The sequence below is a fragment of the Pseudorasbora parva genome, chromosome 14 (assembly GCF_024679245.1).
Source record: "Pseudorasbora parva isolate DD20220531a chromosome 14, ASM2467924v1, whole genome shotgun sequence".
Taxonomy (NCBI): Eukaryota; Metazoa; Chordata; class Actinopteri; order Cypriniformes; family Gobionidae; genus Pseudorasbora; species Pseudorasbora parva.
The window spans coordinates 6,500,275-6,511,107 of NC_090185.1; positions in this window are offsets into that span (position 1 = coordinate 6,500,275).

Genomic DNA, 10,833 nt, shown 5'->3' on the forward strand with positions numbered 1-10,833 from the left:
CAGCACCAAAGAACACACCAGTAGATCCAGATATCTAATCCAAAATTTCACTCTTAATTAGCTTTGAGAGTGAAAGAGTGCTATTAGTTTTCATTCAGGGCATAATTGCAGAGCAATGTATGATGAGCATTTGTTGTTAAAAAGTATATGAATGTTTATTTTGAGATAATCACAGATGGTCTTCTAGATAAGACCCTTATTCCTCGGCTGGGATCGTGTTGAGCTATTTGAAGCTGCACTGAAACTGCAATTTGGACCTTCAACCGTTGGTTGTCGTTGAAGTCCACTATGGAAAAAATCCTGGAATATTTTACTCAAAACTTGTAATTTATTTTTGACTGAAGCAAGAAAGACATGAACATGTTTGATGAGATGGGGTGAGTAAATGATCAGAAAATGTTAATTCTGAAGAGAGTTGCAGAGAGGAACGGCCGGGAACAAACGCTGACAGAGAAAGAGAGAACTTTTAATTTACTGTTTTGTGCGATGTGCATATTGTTTTTGATGATCTGAGTTATAAGACAAATAAACCCGGGTAAATGATCAGAAAATGTTAATTCTGAAGTGAACTAATCCTTTAAAGGAGACGGATGTGTGAGCGGAAACTAACTGAGGTTAGGGGGAGGATTTACACACAACCAGATAAATATCACAGTTCAGTGTTCCAGATCAATCTTTCAGACATTTTAAGAGTCACTATCGTGGGCTTTTCAGTGAACCGATGAAGAAAATGTTTCTCAGATTAGTTTTGCTCTGTTCGTGTTTTCAGCGTCTGGATGGTGAGTTTTAAATGTGTTTTTATGGCTTCAGCTGTTTCTGTTCTGGTATCATGTGATATATGGTTAAATGCAGGTGTGGATTAATGCACAGGCTTGCCTAGTCTGCAGCTTAAGGGCCCTGGATTGGCCAGATGTTTTTTAAATATTTTGTTTTATTTACTCCAGCATGAACAAAAAAGACCCTCATTGGTCCATAAGAAACACAAAAAAGGCAGGTGATTGGATAGATCAGCGGCTGGTCAAATCTTATCAATCTTTTTCATTTACGTCACTGCGATTCCTATGCAGTCAAGACGGCTAAATATCCGAAAGAAATTGCAATAGTGAAATTGCAATAGTAGCACAAAAACGGAAAATACAAAGGCAAAAAAAGAACAACGTTAAAATATCCCTAAATTGACTGGATACTTCAAGGCTGCTGAATCTTCGTCCAGTCGAGGACAAAATTCACAGCAGGAGGGCTGCCAGCTTCACTCTAAAAAATGCTGGGTTAAAAACAACTCAAGTTGGGTTGAATTTGGACAAACCTAGAAATTTGGTTGTTTTAACCCTGCAGTTGGGTTAAATGTTTGCTTAAAACAACCCAATTGCTCGGTTTGTCCATAATCAACCCAACTTGAGTTGTTTTTAAACCAGCATATTCTGTGTTGCATCTGATCTTTAAGGCTGGTTCTATATTTTCATGTTATGAAGAGCGATCAGGTACTTATTGTAATTTCATTATTAACCTGTATTTACGTCGCTCAAATATACCCCTTTTCCACCAGAATGAACCGGGTGCTAGTTCGGAGCCAGTGCTAGTGTCAGTTCTAAGTTGGTTCGACTTGAGAGCCTTCTAAGAACCGTTTTCTTTTCCACATGCTAAGAGCCACAACAGAGCCAGGTCTTACGTCATACCAGAGTCCTGCACGGGTCCATCCCAGACCCGTTAATATTTGCCTGTTACCCGATCCGTGCCCGCAATAAATCACACACGCTAAAATCATTCCAAATAAAATGCTTTATTTTTTTTAATATTGCACTTCTCTCAACATCAACAGCATCATGAATGGGCTAAAGAAACAGGCTAAAGTGCCTTTATAGACTCGTTGTCAACAATTTTATATACTTCACTCACCAACTTTACTTTTACTTCATCCATTGCTTATCCTGCAACGCTCGCTCCATCTGGGCTACGAGTGGCATCAACAAAAGTCACAGTGGTGGTGACGTGATGGATCAAATGGCAAATAGTTATTGCGTGTATGTGTAATGGTAAATTGGACATAGAAATTGTAATACAGTATGTTTGGGGGGGAAGAAGGACGACCTTTTTTTTCGAGAACCGGCGAACATTTAAAAGACTTAACCAAACAAAGCGAAAGTAACGCGGCCCCTCACGGACATCTGCCACGCACACACATAATAAAACAAACACAACTCAACGTAAAATCCAGGTCTGGTGGTGATCTCTCGTCCTTATATGCCGCCGAGCTCCCTCGTGAGAGGATTTGAGACCGGTGTGGCTCACAGGTGACACTCATTCGCCATCACGCCCCGGTCTCGCTCGCTCCTCCGCCTCGCCACAGCACAGAAAAATATTGCACATATTTTTCATCCGCGCTTCTACCCGCTCGCACGTAATTAATTATCCGCCCGCACCCCGCCCGTGTATTTTATAATTTATGTCACAATCCACCGGTTTTAGCCACTTTTTTGCCCGCGGGTACCCGACCGGTTGCAGGACTCTACTGCTAGCGAGGCAGCGGGAAACACACACACACACAATTTCCAGGCGTGTTCTATCTAATGCATTGACGCTGCGCAGACCAACCCACATATGATATCCAAATACTGCGCGAGCGATTCAAAAGCATAAGGGGTCGTTGGTGCTCGCTCTACTTTGATGTCATACGCAATCAGTCTGCACAGCGCGCGCCGATGCATCTCGAACAAGCCTTCCCTCAGTGGCTCATGGCTTTATGATCCTACATCAGCATTAAAACGCCGCAAATCCAACGCATTCGTGCAGCTCTCCATGATTTGTATAGACGGAGATTACAATCCAGCAGCTGTTAGCTTGATTAGCTGCTATTGAAAAAATGGCGGTCACAGGTTTGTGTTCATCTTGTTGATCACGGTAACGCCGCCCCCAGCCGGTGACGCAAGCGGTTCTTACTTCTAGCCCAGCAATGTTTTGGTGTTACTTAAGAACCACTTTTCCTGGCTCGGAGCTGGTGCTTTGGCTGTGGAAACACAAAGAACCGATTTGAAACTAGGCTCTGGCTCCGATTTAGCACCAGCACTGCCTTGGTGGAAAAGGGGTAATAGCGCACTTAGCCAGCTAAGTTACAGAGAAACTGGCAACCAGGCAACAGACGTGACAAATCCTGAGTACTGCACGGTTCTAGCTAACCAGGTTGAGAACGGTTTGTAATCGTGCCGTGCCGTACCGTACCGAAGCAGATTCAAGTGCAAACACAACTGGAACCGTTCCTTACTATTCTAAGAACCATTAGAACCGAAAAGCAGTGATTTTTCACCTGCTCGTGGGTTAGCCGCTCCTTGCCCTCAAGCAGAGATGGAGAGAATCCTGCTGTTTTTTATGGCTTTGTTTTATACACCGTTTAGTGGTTTGTACCTAAGTTAAACAGTGTTCTGCACTGATGCAGGTGCTGTAGCCTACCTGTTAGTTTATAACAGAGGTGGGGGACTTGAGTCACATGACTAGACTCGAGTCGCACATTTTAGGACTTGAGACTCGCTTGACAATTATTTCACAAGTTCCCACTTACATCAAATTAAATAGAGTAAAGATTATGCGTATTTGGTGTGCTGTCCTATAGATAGATCGGATTTTTCCCGAAACCCAGAGTATCCGATGAGAGTTTATTAAATTAAAGTGAGGAGATGGGGTGGTGGAGGGATGCTAAAATAAAAATGGTCAACGAGAGAAGGTAAATCTGTTGTATAAATACACCTCTTATCGTTGATTAGATTGATTAGCTTACCATGCTCTACTTGTGTTTAATTAGGTTTAATTATCTGACATGCTCCCCTTGTTAATTAGGTTTGATTAGCTGATGGCTCCGTTGTTTAATTATCTGTATGTGCTCCTCCCGAAATTAGTTAATAAAACTTTACTAATAAAAGCCTCATGATTCATGACTTGAGACTTGACTCGGACTTAAGTTAAATGACTCTAAATAACTGTTTTTTGTAAATAAATATTGTTTTTTGAACACACCGCAACCTCACCATGTGACGCAGCAGGAAAGCAGAGAGCGCTAACGGAGACAGTCGTGAATGAACATGGAGGGCGCTGCCTACGCAACATTTTTTATGGTAATCAGTAACACCCGTGCTCGCCTCGTACTCGCGTTCAGTGTTGCTATATTGGGCGGGTTCAGAGTCGCGTTGTATAGATCATTTTCAGCATGAGTTCAACCACACACACACACACACACACACACACAAAAAAAAAACTCTTCACTGAACAGAACAAACACGTGCATGTCGTGTTTCCATGTTTTATGGGGACTTTCCATAGGCGTAATGGATTTCATAGTGTACAAGCTGTACATCCTATCCCCCTACACTGCCCCTAAACCTACCCATCACAGGAAACATTCTGCATTTTTACTTTCGCAAAAAAAACTCCTTCTGTGTGATTTATAGGATGTTTTCCTCATGGGGACCTAAAAATGTCCCCCCAAGGACAAGAATTTCGGATATTGCCATCTTTGTGGGGATATTTTGTCCCCATTACGTAGGGATTATCAGGTCGTTACAGTTTGTCTCACATAGAAATAATTCAACTGTGATTTTACTGTCAGATCAAGTTTGAGTTCAGCTCTAAATTCTTATGGATTGATTAAATAAAGTAATATAATTATAAAACTCAGATACTCGACAGTATTAAGTGTGACATTAAACAGTAATGTAAAAGTATCTTTTTAGTTATTGTTCCATTTATAAAATCTATTTCTCTTTTCATCATCTTTTGCTTTTGTGCTGATGCAGAAAATTATTAATTTCACATTTAAATTAACAGTTCACACTTACAAATAAGTCGGATAGATTAAGTTGGTAAACGTATTTGGCGTGCTGTCCGGGGAGAGTGCTCTGAGTGTGGTAACGGGCCCGAATGCAGAGTATCCCCACCGCAGGTATAAGACGTAACCTGGTGAGTAGGAGGAGATTTCTTAAGACTGCGGAGAAGCCTTATGCCGAGTTCACATTGCTCGATGTTATCCCGATTTTGACTCGCCGACAGGTTTTGCGAAATTGCAGACAAATGCCCGAAATCATAGGCAAATTGGTGCTTGTGAACGCGAGTGACAATCACGCTGTCAGGATCAAAGACGCGTTCAGAGAGAATCGCCGACAAGTCGCCATGTTAGTTGGTATGGTAAATATCCGGACCTGTTGGCGATTCACACTCCTGCTGTGTGAAATGAGTTCTGACTGAAAATAACAACAGCAATAACCGACAGCCCATGTAGAAGAGAGCGAGATGCAGGGCAACGGGAGGTTCAGGGAGGAATTATAGAAGACCACTTAACATTGAGAAATCCATCCAAAAAATTAAGAGACCACTTAACATTGAGAAATCCATGTTAAGTGGTCTCTTATTTTTTTCCAGAGATGTATATTCAATTCTATTAAACAGAAACAAAGCCCTAACGAGTATTTAGATGGGAAACCTAGTTTTCGCACCAGATAGAGAGAGAGAGAGCGTTGTCCGCGATTTTTCCTCCTGTATAGTCATGCAGTGTGAACCCCTCTGTCGCCGATCCATAAGTCAGTGTGAACACAGCAGTGACTGAATGATACTCCAGATAGTCATGCAGTGTGAAAAGAGCAGTGACCCAACAAGTTTGAAAATCCTGCAGTCTAAACTAGGCTTAAGTTGAGTTTGATTGATTATATATGGCTTGTCTTCATGCTGATTGGGTGTTCCTCCCAAACTACATTAATAAAACATCATTAAAAGTGTTTTAGTGAAGCTTCATCAAACCAGCATCAATTGATTTTAAGGCTTTAATCTGTGCAAAACTGTTCTTCAGGAGTGTTTTGTGGTCCATTAGAGGAGTTTGTGTCAGTGAAGGAGGGAGAGCCAGTCACTCTAAAAACTGGCCTTACTGAAGTGAAGAATGGTGATCGGATTCGGTGGATGTATGAAAACGCTTTAATCGCTGAAATCTATAAACAGGACGGCATCTTTACAGTATCTGATGATGTTCTTGATGGGAGATTCAGAGACAGACTGAAGCTGGACAATCAAACTGGATCTCTGACCATCACAAACATTACAATGAAACATGCTGGAGATTATAAACTAGAGATCAGCCATATGATGATTGATTTCATTTTCACTATCATTGGTGAGTTAAAAAAAACACCTGTTTTTATTGACAAAAGTGAAATTAATTCATACACCATTTTTTGTTTTGTTTTATGATATTGTTTAAAATTTAAATGATTTAATTTAATGAACCATTATAATCTGTAAACCCTGTTTCTGTTTGTTCTGTGCGTGTGCATTTGTGTGTTTGATGATTCAGTGTCAGTGACGGAGGGAGATCCAGTCACTCTAGACTCTGGTTTCACTGATTTGAAGGATGATGTGATTCAGTGGAGGTTTAGAAACACTTTAATCGCTGAAATCAAAAAACGGACCGACAGCTTCACTGTATATGATGATGTTCTTGATGGGAGATTCAGAGACAGACTGAAGCTGGACAATCAAACTGGATCTCTGACCATCACAAACATCACAACTGAACATGCTGGAGATTATGAACTAGAGATCAACAAAAGTGTGAGAAAGAGTCTCCGTCTCACTGTCTATGGTGAGTTTAGTGTTTGTTTCCCGTTTAATTTATTATTGCCTTAAAGATAATTAAACACATAGATGTTTTATTTTTGAAATAAAACAAAATTAGGGTAATTATTTATGTTTTTAGGGGCCAAGTACTGAAGGTGTGAAGGCACCTAATGAAATCATAGGCATTATTATTAATATTCTTCCGCTCTTGAGTCTATGGCAGCCCCATAGAACCGTACGGTAAAAAGTTGTGAAATTTGGCACATTGCTAGAGGACTGGCCCAACATTAAGTCTCTAAAACAATCCCTCTAGCACCACCTCTTGCCCAAAGATTCAGTCATGTCTATGATAACTATTGAACCATAATGGCTAGAAAAAAAAAATGTCCCCTCTAATTTCTGAGCTCATGACGATTCGATCGCTATGACAGCATTAAAAAATTATGCCATTTAGATTTTTTCAAAAAAACCTACTTTTGCAAACTTATCCCAGATGGTTTCTCCGATTTGCACGGGAATTTAAACGGATCATCTTGATGTGGTGCCAACAAAAAGTAATGGAATTAAAGTTGAAATCGTTTTCGATAAACGTACTAACAAATTTTACGTAGCTCTTGCGAAAACAGACGTAAGGCTGTATTCCGCAACGCTTTACTGTTTTCAAACCAAACTTGGTACATCATCACAAGCATGACCTGAGGCAGCCTGAAGCATTTAGGTGCAATGCCCCCTACTGGTCCGGAGATGCAAAAAATTGCTATTTTTACTTAACTCAGGATATCGGCCATTTTAGCTGTCAGCCATTTTGAATTATGTGCTAAACTGCTGTATTTTATGAACACATAAACAGATTGTTACGAAACTCAGTATGGGTCATCACCACGATGCCCTGAAGGAGCCAGAGAAGTTTTGAAACAGCGCCACCTAGTGGATTTTTTTTCTTTCAAATGCTTATAACGTTGGGTGTGGTTGACTTATTTTCACGAGTCATCTACTTAAAGGGTTCACCCGAAAATGAAAATTCTGTCATTAACTCCTCACCCTCATGTTGTTCGACACCCGTAAGACCTCCGTTCATCTTCAGAACACAAATTAAGATATTTTTGTTGAAATCCTATAGCTCAGAAAGGCCTTCATTGACACCAATGTCATTTGTCGATTCATGATTCGCCAAAGTCACGTGATTTCAGCAGTTTGGCGGTTTGACATGTGATCTGAATCATGAATCGATACACTGATTCATAACAGTTCAAATCCTAGTTTCGAAATCAGCCCATCACTATATAAGTTGTTATTTATTTTTTTGCACACAAAAATAAGTATTGTCGCTTAATAAAATGATTGTAGAGCCACTGTAGTGAGATGGGCTTTGTAACGCCGTCTTTAGTGTCTTTATGGGTCTTGAGAGAGGAAATGACATTGGTGTCAACGAAGGCCTTTCTGAGCCATCGGATTTCAACACTAATATCTTCATCTGTGTGTGAAGATGAACGAAGGTCTTACAGGTGTAGAACGACATGAGGGTAGGTAATTAATGACAGAATTAAAAATTTTGGGTGAACTAACCCTTTAAGCTAGGAACACACCAAACCGACACCGACAAACTAGTGGCAATGAAAGCAGACTGCGGAGTTGGCTCAAGCAGACGGCCGACATCTGACGGCCAAGTAGCACGTCCATTAAGTGCCTGCGTAAGAATAAAGAGCTTTCTGTACCAGCTGGTGGCAGTAGTCTGTTTTCCTTATGTTAATGCCAAAATGTCAAAATATTGATAGTAAGGGGTAGTAAAATCCCATCAAAATCAGTTATCAATCATTTTTTATGTGTTTTTTCACATAAATGTCTTTAGCTGCAAAACTAAATTAGATATTTTCACCAAAATTGACACACATGTATAGGCTCACTCCAAAGACACAAAAAATGGAGGGATCCTGGTGGTGGATGAGGAGAGACCCTTGCCATGAGTGTAAAGTGCTTTTGGTGTACATTAGTACATATGAAAGCGCTATATAAATGCTTTATTCATTCATTTAAATGCCTCATTCATTCATCGTGCCTCTTGGTGGCGCTATAATGGATCCAAATATGAAATTTCCATTGACTACAATGAAGTAATGATATAATGGAATACGAATGCATTGGTGTCATCAGCACCATGCCTTTAAGGTACTCAAAATGTTTTGAGACCGTGTTTCCTGACTAACACTGAAAACATAGATACCAAGTTTGCCATATTTAGTATAACTTCCTGTCAGACATATTAATTTGTTTTCAAAACCTACTTTTTCAAACTCCACCTAGACCGTTTCAAATCCGATTTTCACCCAAATTGAATCATATCATCTCCAGACCATGCTGATAAAAAGTTTTGGATTTTGTGTGGATAGACAAAAGAGTTTTCATGTACCGACACAAACAAAATGTTATGGTTTTTAAGTTGATAGTCGAAACCAATCGATGAGTCAAATGACTCAAGGCTGTATCTCTGCAATGCAAAACATTACATATAAAAAACATACATAATAATAAACATACATGTTGACACTTAACTTTGCATATGTCATTGTTCTCTTATTCTGACCACACCACACCACTACATTTTCATAACTATGCCACCTCTTGGTCAAAGGTGATATGCCATTAAATCATTATAATTTACTGTATTTATAATTTATAATAAGTATGTTACCTAAAATAATCTCGGACTAGGTTTTCAATGGCTCCTTGCTACAATTGATCTGACATGTCTTATTGTCTTTTTTGCACTTGGCCCCGGTTCTGCTGCTTGCATCTATATTTGCATTTAGGTTTATATTTAACTTTCTAGATCAACTTTTGATCAAGTCTTGGTTCCTCTTGACAATTCTTACTTGTCTGCTTGAATATCTTCATTCATCCTCATTTCTCTTTATTCTCTCATGTTTCCAGCTCGTCTGCCTGTTCCTGTCATCAGCAGTAACTCTTCACAATGTTCATCATCATCATCAAACTGTTCACTGGTGTGTTCATCAGTGGTGAATGTGAGTCATGTGACTCTCTCCTGGTTCAAAGGAACCAGTTTATTGTCCAGCATCAGTGCGTCTGATCTCAGCATCAGTCTCTCTCTACCTCTGGAGGTGGAATATCAGGATAAAAACACCTACAGCTGTGTGCTGAACAATCCTATCAGCCACCAGACTCAACATCTGGACATCACTCAACTCTGTCACACATGTGCAGGTACGGCAGCACGGCTGATATTAGTTGATGTCAGCGCTGATATTAGCGTTTATTGACTGAGCTGATCTCAGTTTGATGTTTTTATTCCTCAGTCCACTGCTGTGGTCCCACTGAAGCTGTGATCCGATTGGTCCTCTCTGCTCTGGTGGGTGTGGCTACTGTCATGCTTGTAGTTTATGAGATCAGATCCAGAAGAGCTGAATGAGATCAAGCTCATATTTACACATCAGGTTCATGATATATGTCATTTATTACAAATTGATTTTACATTTATTGATTTATGTCTTTATTATATATTATTATATTATATATAAAGTATTGAACTCATAAGAAGAGTGCTGAATTTTAAATGTTCGCTTGTGCTTATTTTCTAGTGTTTTTCAAATACTGATGATTATTTGAGCTCTCTTTCTCTTTCAGTGTCAGAGTTTTTAAAACTCAGTTTGTAAGGTTTCATAGTTTATATTTCTTTCAGATGTCTCATTTTACTGCTACTGCTGTAAATCTATCATATGTATTTGCTTGCCTTCATCAATAAAGGTCAATGAGTTCAAGAGTCTCTCCGTGTTTAATTACGTTTTTTACAATCATTTTGGCACTACTTTCAGAACCTTGACGTCATTTCAACTCAAAACGGTCATCATCACTTGTAACAGGCTGTCTGAAGTTCAAAACATTGCATTGTGCATTAATTTCTTTAAAGAAATCTTGCACTAACATTGGTTCACAAAACAAACGTATTGTGAAATCGACTCGGACTCTTCTTTGGTGTCTATCCTATGACTCGACTCAGACTCTTATTTGGTGACTCGGACTCGACTCTGACTCTTCTTTGGTGACTCGACTCAGACTCTTCTTTGGTGACTCAACTTGCACTCGACTCAGACTCTTCTTTGGTGACTCGGACTCTTCTTTGGTGACTCGGACTTGGACTCTTCTTTGGTGACTCGACTTGGACTCGACTCGGACTCTTCTTTGGTAACTCGACTCGGACTCTTCTTTGGTGACTCGGACTTGGACTCGACT